The sequence below is a fragment of the Corvus cornix genome, chromosome 1 (genome assembly GCF_000738735.6).
Source record: "Corvus cornix cornix isolate S_Up_H32 chromosome 1, ASM73873v5, whole genome shotgun sequence".
NCBI classification, from domain to species: Eukaryota; Metazoa; Chordata; class Aves; order Passeriformes; family Corvidae; genus Corvus; species Corvus cornix.
This window is the reverse complement of record NC_046332.1, coordinates 100,826,316-100,844,979: the sequence shown is the minus strand read 5'-3', so window position 1 is coordinate 100,844,979 and position 18,664 is coordinate 100,826,316.

Sequence of the window (18,664 nt, the reverse complement as noted above, 5' to 3'; positions counted from 1 at the left end):
GGAGAGGAGTCTTCCCCCAAGAGGCCGTGGGGTCCCTCCCACAGGAGACAGTTCTCCCTGAACTTCCCTGCCGTGGGTCCGCTCTCACAAACAGCAGCCACACCGCACCTGCTGCAGCGTGAGCCCCTCCCACGGGCACACAGCCCTCCCAAACTGCTGCACCAGGGCTCTCTCTTTCCATGGGGTGCAGCCCTCCAAGGACAGGCTGCTCCAGCCTGGAAGCAGGGCCTTCTCTCTCCATCAGGTCTCCCACTGGAGCACAGCCTCCTCCAGGCATCCACCCGCTCTGGCATGGGCACCTCCCCCATGGGGTGCGGGTGGATCTCTTCATCCCCCATGGATCCATGGGCTGCAGGGGCACAGCTGCTTCACCATGGTCTGAACCACGGCCCACAGAGGAACCTCAGCTCCAGTGTCTGGAGCACCTCCTCCCCCTCCTTCTTCACTGACCTTGGTGTTTCCATGTTGTTTTCCCTCACATGTTCTCACCTCCTCCTCTTCTCTGACTAGAATCCAAAATCTCGTGACTTTGTTTTGATTTTCTTTTTAAATATGTCATCACAGAGGCATTACCAACTCTCTCCTTGACCCCATTTTCGCCAGCAGCATGTCCATCTTTCAGAGCCATCAGAGATTGGCTCTGCTGGACATGGTGGAAGTTTTCAGGAGCTTCTCACAGGAGCCATCTGTATGAGTTTGAAAGTAAACCAGTGAGAGACTCGAAATCAGAACTACAATTTAATAGGAAAATTAAAAATAAATGCAGTAATACAGCAACACTGATGGAGTCAGGATGCAACCTGACACCCTGTTAGTCAGGGTGGTGGTAGCAGTCCGATAAAATGGTGGCTGAAGTCCTCCTGAAGTGATGGATGTGGTTCTGTCGAAGCAGTGATCCTGTAGAAGGATCTGCTCTTCCTCTGAAGGTCCAGTAGTGGTTATGTAGCTCTTGTCCTCTGGGAACCCAGTAGGTAAGGGTTGAGTGTGGTGTTCCAAACCTCAGATTATAATCAGGTAGAAATGCTTGGTTCCTCCCCCTGGGCGGAGCATCTCACAATGGGATAATGTAATTTTGTGAGTCACGCAGTGAGGCTGGATGGCCATTAACAGAAGATATGCCCCGGAGGGAATTATCGGGGATGTGTCATGGAAGAGATAAAGAACATTGCCCCACCTGGTTTTAACAGATGGTGATAGAATACATACTTTTGGTTACATCTTACATTGTAACCTAAGACAACATCTCTGAAGCCCCCCCACTACCAAAAACCAGGCCATGCAAAACCAATACAATGAGCAATGAAATGTGATACCTGGAATATAATTTCTTCTCAAGTAGGCTGCTTATTCATCTTCAAAACATCCTTTCAACTGAGAAGTAGTTTAACTATGTCACTTATTACTGTGCATGTAATAACCAAAATATGGCAGCATTCCCTAATTAATTTTTCACACCTACATCTATTATATAATCCATTATAAATCCATCTTACTCATTATATCTTGTAATGATTGAGAAGGTGGTAATTAGCACTCAGTTAACAACAACTGAATTAAAACAGAAGTAAATTATAATTATTTACTGGTTCTTAAAGGTTAATAAAAGAGGGCTGTGCATCCTCAGGTCTCAATACTGTTGCCAAAATATACGCAGGGAAAATTTAGGCTGAAAATATTTGCCTGGTATCAGCAAAAGAATTATGAGCATGAAATGCATGTAATAACAAGTTGTTACTCAGAAGCAATTACACTTACACTGTGGTTTTCCACTAGAAAAGCAAAGGCATAATTATCTACTAAATTAAAACTTTTGCTTTCTCACTAATAATCAAAATCAACATTATTATTTGTATGATAATGACACAAACATGACAATAAAATAACTAGGATGAATATAGGTTTGATGTAATCATAAATAAATGTCAGCGGCAGTCAATAAGATTTAGACAGCCTATTGAATTTGCCAAATGCAGAAAATTAATGAAGTACATAAAATATGAGATAAAGGCATGTTTAAGGAGAGGATTATTCCAAAGCACTGTCCAAGCACCCTGTTGCAGGATAGCAATTAGTACTTGTCTTTCTCCTCTGCTGTAATTTGAGCATTTATGAGGAAAAACTTTCCCCATGACTGAGTTTCTGCTGGGTTAAATCTCCAGTACTGATTTTGGATGGACTTTTCAGGAGCAAGTTTGGCAAAACCAGCGAGTGCTTACTTACTTCTCTTTGATCTGAGGCATCAGGGTGTGTGCAGGTGACAGAACACCCCTCTGCACCCCAGAGGAAGAACAGGCAGCCCCAGCCTCTGCTTGAGGAACGTGTGCTGCACCTGCTGCTCACCAGGCACCCACACATGTCCCATCTGAAGGAGGCTGCTTTTCCTATGGAGAGGTTTAGACTACAAGCCTCCTTTTCCAGACACAGCCCACCACCCCACAGGAGTCTCCCTGGCCCAGTTCAAAGCTGCCTTAATGGGAACTGGAGCACATATTTAAAGTACCTATTTGTGGAATTGAAATTTTAAACAAGTGTGGCAATTAACGCTAAGCTGAAATTTGTGTATGCTAGATGTGTTTCCACTGGGAAATGAACTGAGTGAGAAATTATTAATTTCACGTGGCCCACCTGATGCTCAACACGGAGTTTCTTTTTTCTGCTGGTTGCACAAAATTTATGCATTTTAATGCAATACACTCTTCAAGAAATCCGCAAAGAATAATCTTCCCAAGTTGTACATTATGCATATTGTCACATCCAACAAAGGACTCCAAAACTTTACAGCTTAATATAAAAAAAATAAAAGTCTAAAAGACGTTGTTTATGAGATGCAATGAGAAAAAAAATATTCTTATGCAAGGTGAGTAGATGGAACTGGCAGGCAGATCAATGTGTTATCCAGCAGCTGAATGGAGGAGAGGTATATTTGTTTCCTACAGCGCTGCAATTGCAAAAATGAGTCAGAGAATCAGACTATCCATATTTTATGAATATTTATTATCTTGCCATATGGATCTCGCTTCTATTTATAATATCTTTTAAATATTCAGTACTCTTTAAAGATGCCCATAGAAATGTAGAGGCAAGCTCTTTTTATGTATCTCATTGTATTACAAGAAATAAGTTTTCCTAATAAAATAGAAAGAAAATTAGAGTTATATTTTAACTGAAAGTGGTATCAAGAAAAAGAAATTAATGACGAATGAACTTGTACCTTAACCAGTCCTTTTCTATACTTAGTTATCTCTAGAAACTTCTGCAAACCAGATAATTAAATGAAAACAGATTGCACTTTTACAGGCTGTGCTTTTCACAATTTTTTCGTAAAAACCTAGGAGGAAAGACTAGATAAAAATAAACATGTTCTCAGTTTGAAAGTTCAGTTACTCTTTGATTGAAAAAAAGACCTTTAGGTTTCTTGTGTGTCCTAGTTGCCTTATGAAACACCTGTAAGTACTACAGATGTTAAGAGCCCAGCTACAATGGAGTATGTCTGACCCACCTCACTGAAATACTGGTAAGAAAAATGTTGAGCCCTGGGTGAATCCAGACCCATAGGTCAGCCAGGTTGCTGGAATAATTTTTCTCATCACTGAGTTTCTTGAGATTTGTGGTTGCTTCAACTTCTACAATATCTCAGAGCAGAGGGCATTAATTGGTCTGTGTCCTGGTCTAATTGTAGTTTGGGTAATTCATGATCTGTCCCCCCTGGACCTTCCATGATCATGTACATGCAACTGAAGAAGGCATCCCTCCTCACTTCAGAATCCATGGATGAGGCTTTCAGTTGCTGCACTGGGTTCCACATATAAATTTTATTTCAGAAGTGGGTAATGGACATCTTATTCAAAGCAGATAGAAGTAATTTCTTCTAGAAAAGAAAAAAGAAGGGTTTCTGTGGTCTGATGTTAATTGGTGTCATCCTAATGAATTAATAAGCATAAACTGTGAGTGAACTGAGGAGCCAGATTATTTAAAAGCCGCTCCGTAACAGTATTTATAGATAAGCTACTGTGGGCTAGATCTGGAGGTGATGAAATTCAGATACTTTATGCTGATTTGTATCAGCTTAGGGATCTTGTCCTTTGGAAGAATTCCATTGTACATCAGAGGAAGGTACTAATTTTCCCAGGAGTTTGCCCAACTGAAAGCTATAGATCAAACTATGCGTACTTTTAAAAGCAGCACTTTTGCCTCTGGTTTCAATTCAAAAGGTAGCAGGAAGAATTTTTTTCTATGTTCAATTGTCCCTTAGTTTAAACCTCAGTAATTCACCCTAGTTGCAGAACACTTTAAGGCTGAATCAAATCTCCTAGGTATAGAACTTACTGCAGATCCTTAAAGAAACTACCTCTTGCTTTTCCAGCTGTAAGTCTAAATTAAAGAACGTTAAAGAGTACATACTGCAGATCCTTTTTTTTCTTTTCTCTCACTTACACTGTTTTATAACAGCATAACTTACTGTTTTTTCCTGGAGCTGCTTATCATTTATACTGGTGAGAGAATAAAGATAATCTTGGTTCATCTGCAGATATATCAGGAAGGGAGCAAGTGAAGAAAATGTACAGCTTGGGTTGCATTCAGAGCTGGACTAAAAAGAATCTATTTTGCCAAAATACAAACCTCTATCAAACAACCTGCCATCTCAATTGCGCTGTTTTATACTATCTTCTATACTATTTAACCCCTCTAGTAGCTACTGTTACTTTAATTCAAGAATAGATCAGCAGAACTACTCCTGGGAAGGAAGAGCTCAGACGTACCTCGCAGGTATCCCACCAGCAGTGGGATAAAGCAGATGACTTTAAATTGGAAAAATTTTGACACCTGAATTTCAGTACCTGTATGGGAGTCTGGTGTTTCAGCGCCTCTTACAGGCAGTGAAGTCAGCTGGAGCCTACCAAACTCTTCAGCTCATACCCAGACTCAGTTCAGCTGTCCAGATGTAGTCACCTAGCACTATACGAGGGCCCCTGGGCATCCTGTCTGGCTTAGCTGCTGGACCAAATATGGGGTCATTCTCTTGGCCCTAGGCTATGCCTGAGAGTCAGCTGGGGGCATTTCAAACATTCTAGGGCACCTCAAACAGTACTAGAAACCTACGTGGGGTCAGCTGAATCACCCCCCTCTGCATGAACAACCAGCTGAATAACCCTCCTGACTCCCGCGGATCCATTACCTATGGCTTGGCTCAGTGCCCACTCACAGGTGTGCACGGGTACTTGAGATGCCATGGAATGTCCCAAGGGGCTGGCAAGCAGGCCAAGGATATGTGCCCTTCTGAAATGAAAGCTTCAGAGGAGGGAAACCCTGTGACCCTTGATTGATGCAGCTGAGGGCATCTACCTCATCCCCTGCATCTCCCCAGAGGCACCAGGGACACTTGTGAGCTGTGATAAAGCACCTCCACTTCAGTGTCCAAATCTGGACATGAATCTCTCCCTATCCATCAGCTAAGAAACCAAATCTGCATGCCAGGGAGTCATTTTAACTGCATCCTAAACCAGGGCTGGAAAAGTTGAGTACATGAGTATGGGCAGCTACTAGGTATGTCCTCATGTGTCAAGTGGCACTTTAGGGCAGTGTTTTCCTGTCATCCTGGGAACGTCAGCTCTGTCTAGAGTGTCTCTGAAGTCCCTATAGGCTGTGCTCACACAAAAACAATGGATTGGTTATTAAACAGCTTTAAACTCTTAAATTTGTCATTTTAAAGTCATAGAGGAGACAGGAAATTGCTTAATGCTAAGGAGGGACTCCATTTTGGTAGGTATGGCTTTAAAACATAGGCACAGGCAAAAAAGGAAGGAAAAGTAGATCACACCAGCTTAGCACTGGGATATACATGTTCATATTTTAAACAAATAGAATACAAAGATTATATTAGGACTAAAATAAAATAAAGTATTAATATTGAACAAAAATAAACCTCACTGAGTAATTGGGAGTCAGGTAACTTCCCAAGAACATGAACATTTTAATAGCTTTGATTATACAGTCTCTGAAGAATACATGACAAACTCATTCTTACTAACCCCTCCTTTAATAGAAGAAGACCTGTTAAAGAGTCAAGAGCATTTAAGACCTCATAACAGCTTTCTGACAAGACTGCTTTAATGTCAGAAATTTTATCGTGAGCAAGAGCTATATAAAGATGATAGAATCCACTGTTTCTTTTTTTAAAAATGGTTTTAAAGTACCAGCTCATTAAAACAGCTGCACACATCCTGTAAGATCCATACTGAAATGACTCCCAGGCCAATTTCTCATTTTTTGGATCTCCCAGACCGACACTTTTCCAGAGAGATTGCAAAGTCTGCATGATATTTGTTAATTTTTAATTTTTACATTGGCATCATCTCTTGAAAAGAAAATGCAAAAAGGACAACACAGGGACATATGGTTGTTAACTGCAGCGTGTCAAATCTACGTTTTCGTAAGATGTACCTTCCCAGAATCACAGAATCATAGAATGGCTTGGATTGGAAGGCACCTTAAAGATCATCTAGTTCTAACCCTCCTGCCATGGACAGAGAACCTTTCATTAGACCAGATTGCTAATAGCCCCATCCAACCTGGTCTTGAACATTTTCAGGGACAGGGCATCCGCAACTTCCCTGGACAACTTGTTCCTATGCCTCACCACCCCCACAGTAAAGAATTTCTTCCTAATATATAATCTAAACCAACTCTCTTTCAGTTTGAAGCCATTCCCCCTTGTCCGCTCGCTACATGCCTTGTAGAAAATTTCTCTTCATCTTTCTTGTAGGCTCCCCTCAGGTACTGGAAGGCCACAATTAGATCACCCTGCCAAAGCCTTCTCTTTTCTAGGGTGAAGAATCCCAATCCTCTCAACGTTTCCCCACAGGAGAAGTGCTCCATCCCACCAGTCATCTTGGTGGCTTCCTCTGGAGTCATTCCAACAGGTCGATGTCCTTCCTGTGCTGGAGACCCCAGAGCTGGATGCAGCACTGCAGGTGGGATCTCATCACGGTGGAGTAGAGGGGCAGAATCCCCTCCCTCACCTTGCTGCCCACGCTGCTTTGGATGCAGCCCAGTATAAAATTTGCTTACTAGGCTGGGACCACACATGGTGGGCTCATGTCCAGCCTCTCACCCATCAGCACCCTCAAGTCCTTCTTAGCTGCTCTCAGTCTATTCATTCCCCAGCCTGTCTCCATACCTGGGGTTGCTCTGCCTCAGGTGCAGCACCTTTGACTTGGTCTTGTTAAACCTCACGGGGTTTAACTTTTTGAGCTTTTCCAGATCCCTCTGGATGGCCTCATCCTTCAGGTGTGTCAACTGCACCACTCAGCTTGGTGTCACCTGCAAATTTGCTGAGGGTTTGCTTGATGCCTTTGTCTATGTCATTGATAAAGATCTTAAATAATGTCCCAGTACGGACACCATATGGACACCACTTGTCACTCATGTCCATTTCCCTGACTGCCTCCTCAAGAGTTCTTTGAATTATTCCAGGCTCCTATTAGCTCCTGGGAAAGTCTGATAATGCTGCCTCATGTGACCCTCCCTGGGGTGGCAGTAACAGCGGTCTACACTGAAGGCCTCCTTGCAGCAGCATCTGCTAGATCCTGGTTTTGCTGAATGCCTGGAAGCCAGCTGGACTGTGGTCCTTATAATATGCAGATCCATTTGGACTGAAGAGGCTAAACTATGCAGAGAGCAACCCCCAGCTGCTTTGTCTATGTCTATCAAGACTATCCTATACATCCGTGAGTACTTCTGGTGTCCCATCCTTAAGGAGAAGTAAGTGCCCAAGATTGGCAGGTGCTCATGGTTGAAATGAAATTACAAAAGTCAAAGGGTCCACAAAAGAAACTTACAGAGCTTTATCGTAAATTTTACATATGGTATGGAAATTGTTATATTACAGTCTTATCTTCCAGCACATGACAGTGGGCTTTGAATAAGGGGTAGGGTGAAAGAAGAGAGAGAGGGAAATTAGAGAGAGGGAGAGAAAATGAGAGGAAAAAAAGGAGAAAGAGAGATCACCAGTCCTGGCTTCAGCATCAATCCAGCTAGCAGACTGTCCAGTATCCTGGGATGCAGGTGCCCAGGCTTTGTGGGGGTATCTTTTTATAGATAAGTTTCCCCCCACCTAGAGATAGATTTCTCACTCTCTATGCAAACTAGTTATCATGTGCAGTTCATTCCTCTAGATCTTTCTGGAAGTGGGTCAGAGAGTTTGGGTGGGTCTTTGGTGGTCTTGATGCCCCCCTACTTGGTTGACCTTAGGTCAGCATTCCACATTTGCTTCTCAACTTCATTCCTGCTGGCCACTCAGGAGAACTAAAAGGATGCAATAAGATTACACAGGGAAATACAGACTCAAGTTGTGCCAGAGGAGTTTTAGATTGGATATCAGCAAAAATTTATTTACTGAAAGGATTATCAAGCACTGGAACAGGCTGCCCAGGGAAGTGTTTGGGTTCCCATCCCTGGGATGTTAAAAACCCTGGAGGTGTTTAAAGGACTTGGAGGTGCGGCACTTGGAGTCATGGTTCAGGTGGTGGACTTGGCAGTGCTGGGTTAACAACTGGACTCGATCTCAGAGGTCTTTTCCAAACTAAATGATCTATGATTCTAAGAATTTTCCTGAAAAAAACCACCTTGAGTGACTTAAGAGTTTGCAAAACTTCAATGTCAACATTTTTGCCCAGTGACTAAGGAGCAAGTATTATTCCTTAATTGGAAATAATAATTAAGTTTGAAGCATTTATTTTCTTCTGCTTTAGGTGTCCATTTGACAAAGTATCATTTGGCATAGCAGAAAATCATCCCACTCTCTTTAACAATAATTTTGAATTATATATTTTCTTCTAAATGTGGTACTTTTTTGATGCAGTTCATGACAGTGTTACTAAGTAATAATTTAATAGTAAGATCACTTAGCCATTAAATTAGTGTACCTGCTGCCAGCACACCAGTTCAATGTTGCTAGTGGCTATGAGCTGGTGCTCACCCCAGTACTCTTTCAGTTGCCCATCTCTTGTCCACTTCATGTTAATTCTCTGCTTTGCTGTGGCTGCTAAATGCTGTATTTTGATTTGTGTACATTTAGACTATATAGGGGTTCAAGAAATAACGGCAATTTTACCTCAACACAGTCATTAGTAGGGGTTGTTAGTTTCAAAAAGCTGAAATGATATTTTTACCATTTGTTAGTGTGATGTTACCTCTACTGGGGAGCTGACAGCTTCAAAATATGATGTGTGATTTACTCTGGAAAGATTGTAAAAATGTCAGTCATATTTCAGCATGGAAAAATATTGAAATTTAATGTGTTTTCATCTGGCCAAGTGTATTAATATTACTATGGCTTTATATAACATAGTTTTCCAACCTTATATGTTGTCATGATCAGTAAATCTCTGGTTTTGATATAGAAAAATATAGTGTTGATAGACATTAGCAGTTCAGGTTGGGAAAAAGGTAATGGCATGCAATGCCTTTTCCTTCAAACATAATGATTTGAAATGCTGGGTAGAATTCTACAGTGAGAATCGTCAAATGTCTTTGGAAGATGATGAATACTTAGTGCCTCTCTTAAAATTATTATGGTGGGTTTAGCCCAGGCACAGAATTCACACCTCAGTTATCTGGTACTAGCAGAAAAACATATAGAATGACCTTTTTTAAAAGACAAATAGGTCATTTTGAATATCCAAAGCTAATTTAATGAGGACTGCTTTCACGGGGTCCTAGTGGGTAGGGGAAGATGACAGTTCAGATGACACTGCTCCTACAACAATGCTCTTAGATACTTGCTCAGATCTCCTGTTGCTTCCCTTTAACATTACACTGAAAAAAGTTTCTTAATATGAGAGATACAGGAAAGATTCCAAGTGTAAATATACAGAAAACTTCAGCTGGATCTTTCTGTCCACTTCAAGACCATTTGCATGATTAGGATTGTGGAAATGAATTCCAAAATCAGTCCCAGTGATCTTGAAGTGGTTACCTCAAATTTTTTTCTCATTTGGATGATCTTTAAGGTCTGTTCCAACTCAAGACTTCATATGATTCTAGGCTTTACATGATCATATTCTATGATTCTATGATCATGAGAACTGCAAACAAATGAGTAACATGTCTGAGAGCACTTGCAAAGGCTCTTGCTCCCCTAAGTTGCTCCTTAGGGGGGAAAAATCTGCTTAGATTCTCTCTAAGCAGCAGATTGCCAGTCAGCCACATAAGGTGGCTTTGACACGGGAGATGCTTATAACAGGAAAAGCAGTCTGGGAAGGAAAGTTTCAGATGTCGCCCTGATCCTAACCTTAACACCAACCTTAACCCTGCCTTCCTTTGCAGAGCTGAGGGAGGAGTCGTACTTTCTGCTGCTGCTGCTGAAAAAAAAATGCACACTGCCACAATCAGCTGGGTTTGCATTCCGAATGTATATAAATACCCAGAGCTTTCACCAGAAGCAGAGAGGGGCTGTGACGCCACCGAGCCACAAGGAAGGTGGAAGGAGAAAAACCACACAGGTGGGAGCCCCTGACGGCTGGGTAGGCTTCTGAGCAGCAGTATGGCACAGCAAGGACAGCTTCCATGTGGATTTGTTTTCATGGCAACACGTTCTTCTTGGCATGCAAGATAACAGTGCAGCAGGCTCTGCTGCTAAGTGTAGTGCTCATATTTGGCCAAATTGACTCTAATCACTTCACTGCTTTTATATCAGATGACGCTCAAGGATGAAGAAGTACATAGGTGCTTTTATGAGAGTAGACAGAATATGTCCTGAGAGGTGGCTTTGGATTTGATAATAGCAGCAGGCTTTTCTTGAGGTAATTTATAGCAATATTATAAGAAAAAGGATGATTTAGTATTATGAAGGTCAAGTTTCTGCTGCTGTTTTTCTGTGCTAGCATACTGAAGATTCTTTCATTTAGCATGCTATTCAGTCCAAGGACTGATTTAATTGTCAGAATTTGAAGTATTGATTAGAGCTGAAGAAAAAGAGTTTCCTGGTATCAAAAAGCTTTGAAGAACAGCATAATATGAATTGCAATCATGTGTGTGCCCTTTCACAAGTCACTATAGGTATGATGATAGCAGTATCCCCTAAAAGTGCATTAGCATTGATCACCTGTTAGACAGGCATATGTGACACCTTTAACTGAGATAAAAGACAACTTTTTCCAATTCTTTTCCTCTCCTATGGTAATTAGGAATAATGCAGTTGAGTGTTCATGGATCAAACAGACGTGAAAGACCCCAAAGAGCAAGGATTGATATTTTTCTTTGGATTTATTTTAGGCGATAATCAACAGTGCATATAACTATCCTTCTCTGATGCACTTCTCTCTCCTTCCCTTCATTTCCCAGATGATTTCTGCAGACAGCATTAACTTAAATTCATGTCTGTGACTCTTCAGTGGTAGACACCTTTTTACTGCACCACCTCATGTTTCTAGTTCTGGTTAACACAGGCATATCCAGCTAGGATCTTGGTGCTTCTTGATGCAAACATTACTAAATATTTAACTCTCTATCCATAAAAAGTAGCTGTAAGGCTGAATTATTTCTATCATGTGAATACAGGCTCATACTCTTATGCTAGACTACACTTTAAAGTCCAGTGAAATGAGGTTAACACCATTTCATCTTACTCCTGTTAAGCTGTAGGTCCACTATCACCTTTTGTATTCAGCAAAGCTTTGTGTGAATGATACGCTGGAGGTCATTTCGGAAAACTTCAAGCTGGTACAGACAAGTCATTTACATCTGGGCTAGTCATTATCAGGCTCCATTTTGGTCAGCAGAGAGGAGCAGACACTTTTTGGGATGATCCATCTGACAGACATGGCATCTGCTTTAGGATGTGAGGAACCAGTGTCTTGAGGTTGTGACTACAGTAGCCATAGGTATCCACATTGCAAACATCAGCAATTATGTGGCAAACCTCATAATCATATTTTTGATTGTAGACAAAGAATGCTTGAAATAAGAAGGCATTTGTGCTGTAAGAGGCTTGATGAAACAAATTTGTGAAGAAAACTATTCTCCAGAGACACTGAAGATCTTAATAACATGAGAGGGCTACAGATGGCTTAATAGGTTACTCATGTTTAGTGTCAGAAGTTGATGTTCTTATCTAGCTACAGAAATAAATCATACTGCAAACTGTCCCACTGAAAGACAGGGCATTTCTGCAGATGAGAGATCTTTTTAAGGAGAAAAGTCAGTATCATTAAAGAAAACCCTTAAACTTGCTATATGTATTTACACTTGTAAGGAACTGGGGGTGGCATGTTTTCTATACACACCACCTGAGGCAGAGAGCACCTGAATGAAACCCCATCAGCTGCACTACCAGGGCAAAGCTAGGCTCTCTCTGGATGATGTTTCTCCTAGAAACACTGAGGTGCATCAGGTCTGAGATTTAGCAGAAATATAGCTCACCACTACTGCAATTAACTTGACAGTGAAAGATAGGAATGATTGTTTCTTTCAGTGATCCATATAATGAAAGACCTAAAGCATCAATCCTTAAATTGCTTAAGGAGGAAAGAAGACATTTCTTCTATAACTCAACACCTGCCTACTTGGTCTTTACATGTGAAAAAACTTTATGCATTCAATGCTCTTGATGAGCACCTTAGATTTAAAAGCGGTGCCCTTTTCAGTCAATCACAAACCTGAATTTATGGCTGCCACGGCAGAGGATGAATCTAACCAGAGAAATAGGATGAGAATTAATACATTAGCCTTACATTGTTCATCTGCATTCCTTTATTCATTTCAGAGTACTCACTCACCTTCTTGACATTCCTCTCAATTCAGCTTGGAAAATGTCTTCACTTTTTCTGCCAAAGTAGACTTTAAGGAGACTTTCAGACATACTTTGAAATATATTGCTTTTCTTTTGGACTCCTTTTATTTTGGCTTGTGTTCCTTAAGTTAATACAATTAATTTGATACACTGTGAAGTCAGAATATTTCATTATCTTGTTTATTTATAGTTCTCTTATCCTAATAAAGCACTCTGCCTTTGCAAGGATGTCTAGGCTACTTCAGAAATATATCCATTTTTGCAATTTAATGATACCATTCCACTACCAACTTAAATACAATTTAAAAATAGAGATATAGATTTATGAATCTCAGATCACATCGCCAAATGAGATGTCTTCCACTGCATGGCATGCCAAATAGGAGCAGCTTTTTTTTTTCCAGGGAAAAGCAATAGGTAACTCTAAGAAAATTATTATTTTTTCTGTCAGACATGAACTCATGAGACTTTACTCTGTAACAAACCAAAGCAGACCGTACCGTGGCTGTTCCAGACAGAGACGCAACAAGCTCATTGGTTTTTATGCAAACACCCTAAAACAAGTTCTCCAGGAAAACTCACTAATAGACTGCATAGAAAGATAATAAGGTAAAGGATAGGATGATAAATGAAAGCGAATTATCTTAAAAATATTGGGTATCAGAGCTGTTACCTTGGCTCCCACAACAGCACAATTTAAAAAAAAAAAGCCTTGTTATGTGTTCTGTGTCCTTTCTGACCTTAGTTAATAGGCTGAGGCTCAGTGGGGAGTTCTGCCTGCAAGGAAGAAAGGGATTTATGCATTGCTGATGTGATCAAAGATGTTTAGTTGCAAAAAAAAAGTTAATGTTGGGACCCATTTTCTCTGGCCACAGCAGCAATCAGAGCACAAGCTTTCTGCTCCCAGTCTCCCACAAAAATTATCCCTTATCTCTTTCTCAGACCAGACTGCTAATGATGCTGTTAATGCATCCTGGGCTTTTGTGCTACCATTTTCCTCATAGTCAGGCACCCTTTCTTCTTTCTGTCACAGATGGTAGGCAATTACAGTTTCAGCAATCAGTTCTTACATGCCTGCATTTGTCTTGCCCTTCTCCACTACCAAATGATTCATCTTGTTCTCAGCCTTTGCAGCATGCAAGCCAATGATTGTGACAGCTTTCCTATCATTTATGCTACCTGGTTGCACAGAGCACTTGAATGTCCCCTTTTGCACTTACCTTGAGTAAAAGGCAGCTCTTACACCAAGCAACTTCAACAACATTTAGCTCAGCTCAAAAACATTTCACCGTTGAAGATGACATAGGCAGGCCCTAATGCCTCTGTCACTTAAACAAGCTACGTCCCTTTGCCTTTGATTGGGACAGAACTATATCTGAATATGCAAAAGTTCTCCTCTGAGGTGAGATGAGCTATTCAAAAGAAATTTTTAAGTCTCCCAGTTTAATCAGGTAATATGACTCAATTTTGCTGCTCTCATTCTCCACTGTCAGATTCTGAACCCATAGCATAAATCTGCTGTCAGATTTCTTTCTCCAATACTGAAACTCTGAAAACACTGAAGTGAATGCTTAAACTGAGCTTGAAGGGATAAGTATTATTTTAATTATTGTTATATTGTTATCAAATATCAAGCGTCACTGTAGTAGTGAATATGTCTCTATAAGGATTTTTACTAAAAATTGAGTCTGGATCAGATGCTTCTCTTGCAGTTACAGAGGGATATCTATGATAGTAAAATGATTAATGATTTTATAAAACAGTAATGTGTTTTGTACTTTTTATTACCCTATGCTGACTATTTTGCTTTAGTCACACTAGGATTAACAGGCCAATTTAAATTGTCAGTGACAAAGGAACCTATTTATTTTCATCTCCACTCTCTCTGGTTTTGTAAAGAAACTAGTTCTAAATTAAATCTTGCCTGCAGCTGAGGGTTCCCATTAAGCAGATGGATGTTAAAGAGAAGCAGGTTACTAGAGTCTATATTCTACATGCAGTCCTGATATAAAGGTTCATGAAAAAAATTTAAAAATTAAAACCTTTGTTGCATTTTCAAAATAATTTTCCATGGATGAAACTGACAGCACAGAAATTAACTTTTAGTACATGGAAAGGTTGAGTCTCCTATTCAGAAGAAGTAGTTTCATAATTAGATGGGCTTATAACCTTATAAAAAGCTAATTACTGCTTTGTTTTTCGTTATCAAAATAGTGTTGCTTGTGACGTTCATACCCCTCTTAAAGAATATTTTGTTAGGCAAAAAGACCGGCCTTCAGCAATTGAATGCATGCTTGTTTATATCTAATAAAACCAGATTTATTAACATTCTGGAAAGACTTCCATTTTTCCACCCACCAAATCTTACTGAATGTCCTGTGTTATTGAACTTAAAGTGTACAGCTCTACAAACATGGTTTTTGGAGCATCTAGCAAAGCAAAGTCCCAAACCTGAGTTATTAGTTTGATATTTGATACAAAATAAGTTACGCTGTTATAGTCTTCTTGTTTCCATGTGTTCATCTTACTAACTCTCCAAGGAAAGATGGCTCAAATGGTTCCATAGAACTTGTTCTGTTCTTCTGAAAGCCACATTCACAAGCGCAGCAGCACATAGTTGCTGCATGTAGCCAAATGCAGCCCACTGGAGCGCAGTCATGAATGCAAACACCTGCTAAACCTGTATCATGGATAAAGCAATAAATGCCTTCTGGTTTTTGCTGCTCCTTGTACCTGAAGAGCTGGAGATGCACAAATGAATAGGCTTTGGATTGGTAAAAACTTGCTACTATGTTAGGCAGACTCAGTCTCAAAAATACTCTTGATATTGATCGCTACAAATAAATGTGAGCTTGTTGACTTTCCTCTTACAGAGGACTCCTGCAGTCAGTTGGAAACAAGTTACCATAGTGACCATAGTGACACAGGGAAAGTAAATTTCTCTGCAATTATTTTTGGAGCTTTCTGTAAGGCTATATTGTCAACAAAACCCCAGTCTTGAAACCAGTGCATGCTTCTCACATCTTCCTTGTGCAATGGAGAAAGACTGGCATGTTTAGGATGTAACACACCAAGGCATCTCAGAGAGACAACTGCATTTTGGTGTTTAACTGAGTGGGCCATTGGTACTGAGCGAGGTGCAGCTCACTTTCAGGGCTTAAGCATCACCAATTATGCACCTAAATGCTTGTTCTTGTCTCTCCTTCCTTTGTCTCACATCAAATACAATCACAGCATCTCACAGTTTGCCAACACTGCTTTTATTTTGATTTGGGTAGCTTTTAGTATCAGTTAACAGGACTGAAATCTTCCATCTCTCTTTCTTGGCCTCTGTATTTCAGTCCATAGTGAGTTCCAGCCTCCATGTAGCTTTCCTACTCAGTACCAGAATCCTTTACTTCATTCACTGGGCATTTTCTTTCTTCCCTCCACATTTACACCCAGCTCTGGCTGTGGCGAGAACATTAGGTAAGTGAGAACAGGAGGCACTTCTGGATGTCTTGGTGCTCAGTGTTCCTCTATGCCCAGGTGATCTCCTCTCCCAGCAATGGCAGAGCAGACCCCCCACGCTATCCCAAGAGACGCTTCACGTGTGGGATGAAGCTGCAGTGTTGTCATTGCTAAGATGCAGGGCAACCCCAGTGCTCTGCTCCCAGCTGCTCACCCACGCACCCTTCTGCTCCCAGCATGCAGGAAGACCCTGAGGGACACCCCTCGTTCCCAGCCTGCACCTGGACGTGGAGCCACTGCCCACAGCTCCCTGGCTGCGTCCATCTGGCCAATTGCTCGTGCCCCGAACAGCCCACCCTCCAAAGCCAGGGCTCTGCAGTGTGGGGCTCAGGCTGTCATGGGGGACTCTGTCCAAAGCCTCACAGGACTCTGGGCACATCAGGGCCTACAAGTGCCCAAGGCTGGGGGCTGCTCCATGCCACTTCCAGTGGGATCGGCTGTTGAAGGGGGTGCCCTTTGTGACACAGGTGCGGTGTGTCAGGCCCTTGGTGATGCCGGACATGGTGATGCCCAGAGGCCCTTGTGACATGGCAGAGCCCTGCCATGCCAGAGGGGTATCTAAGGGGCACAGAGCCCTGGGGTGCCCAGTCCCAGGAGAGACGTTCTTTGAGGACGAAGCAGCTCCCAGGATCTCTCTGTGCCAGAGGACATCCAAGATGGAGGAGGACAAGGCAAACCCCATGTCCCAGCCACCCAACCTCTTGCCCAGCTTGCCAGATGACCAACACCTTTCTGACTGGGAAGAATACAGCGACCCAGAGCTGTATTCCTTTGGAGAAGGAGAAGGCTACGAAGAACCATCTGACTGGGAAGAATCTATTGGCCAAGAGTTCTCCAAAGGGAATGATAACAGACGGTCCATCCAGTCTAGCTGGGAAGATGATAGTGACAACGAGCTCGCTCAGGACAATTGGGAACACATGAGCATCCAGAGCACTGGGGTCAAGCCCTTGCTGAGGGAGGAGGATGACTGGGACGAACTGAGTGTCCTCGAGCTGTCCGAAGAAGGAAACAGGGAGCAAAGACTGGCATGCTTTGCAGAGGACGGGCTGCCAGTACCTGTCCCTTGGGAGGCTTGGGTTGAGCACCAGCCATTTGAGCCGTGCCCCCAGGTGCCTCTCTGTGCCTTGCCTCCCCACCTGCAAGCCCAAGTCCCCGTAGGACACTGGGATTTTCCTGCCTTTGAGCAGCAGGTGCTACAGGCAAGGACAGAGAACCCGCTCCCTGCCCTGCACAGCTTCCCCAGCCACTCAGCTCCCCAGCTGAGGGCCACAGCTCCCCACAAGAAGCATCCATCCCACTTCAGGTGGGCGCTGTGGGCGCTGTGCAGCTTCTTCTGCTCCCCTTGCGTGATGCCAGTGCCCGAGGATGAGGATTAGAGCCCGCTGCCAGTGCTAGCCCAGACCCTGCAGAGGGCGGCTGGCACACAGCCTGCCCAGCGTCCTGAGGGAGCTATGTGGGCTGCCTGTGCCTGGAAACAAAAAAAAGTATAATAAGAATAATAGGAATAGGAATAAGAATAAGAATAAAAGTAAAAATAAAAATAAAAATAAAAATAGGAATAAGAATAAGAATAAGAATAGAATAAGAATAAGAACAGAATGAGATGATGAAGAAATAGTAGAAGTAAATAACAACAGTAGTAAGAAAAAAGTCGCAATTAGAATAATAAGTTAAATAAGAACAATAAAAACAAGAATATGATTAAGATAAAGAGGTAGAAGATATAGTAGTAGTAGTAGTAAAGAAGATGAAGAAGATGATGAAGAGGAAGAAATAATTGTATTAAATAATAATAAGAAGAAGAACAATAATAAGAAGATGAGAATAAGAATAATAAGTTGAATAAGAATTAAAGAACAAGAGGAAGATGATGAAGAAGAAATTGTAGTAGTAGTAAATAGTAGTAAGAATTAGAATAACAGGAAGAAGAAGAAGAAGAAGAAGAGGAAGATGATGATGATGAAACTGTAGAAGTAGTAGTACATAATAATGTCAAATTAAAATACACATTCACACATCTTCTAGAATCACTGAATGAAGGGCCTTAAAGATCATCTAATTCCAATTGATTATCTTGTGCTCTCTCTCTCTCTGAGACCTCTTTCCTATTTCTATCTTTCTACATCCCCTTTCTTGTTCAATAAAATCCATATGTTGTCCTCATATGGTCTCATTTTCACCTTCATTTAGGCAGAGAAATCTCTCCCTAATGGGATGGTGACACCTGGTCGGGGTCCCTTCCAGCCACAAGCATTCCGTGATTCTGTCAACTACTCACTTCCCTTTTCTTCTTCCCTCTGCTTCAGGCTGGGAATGCGCTTGAAAATGTCCAGCAAACGAGCCTTTGCTGTCTGCTCTGGG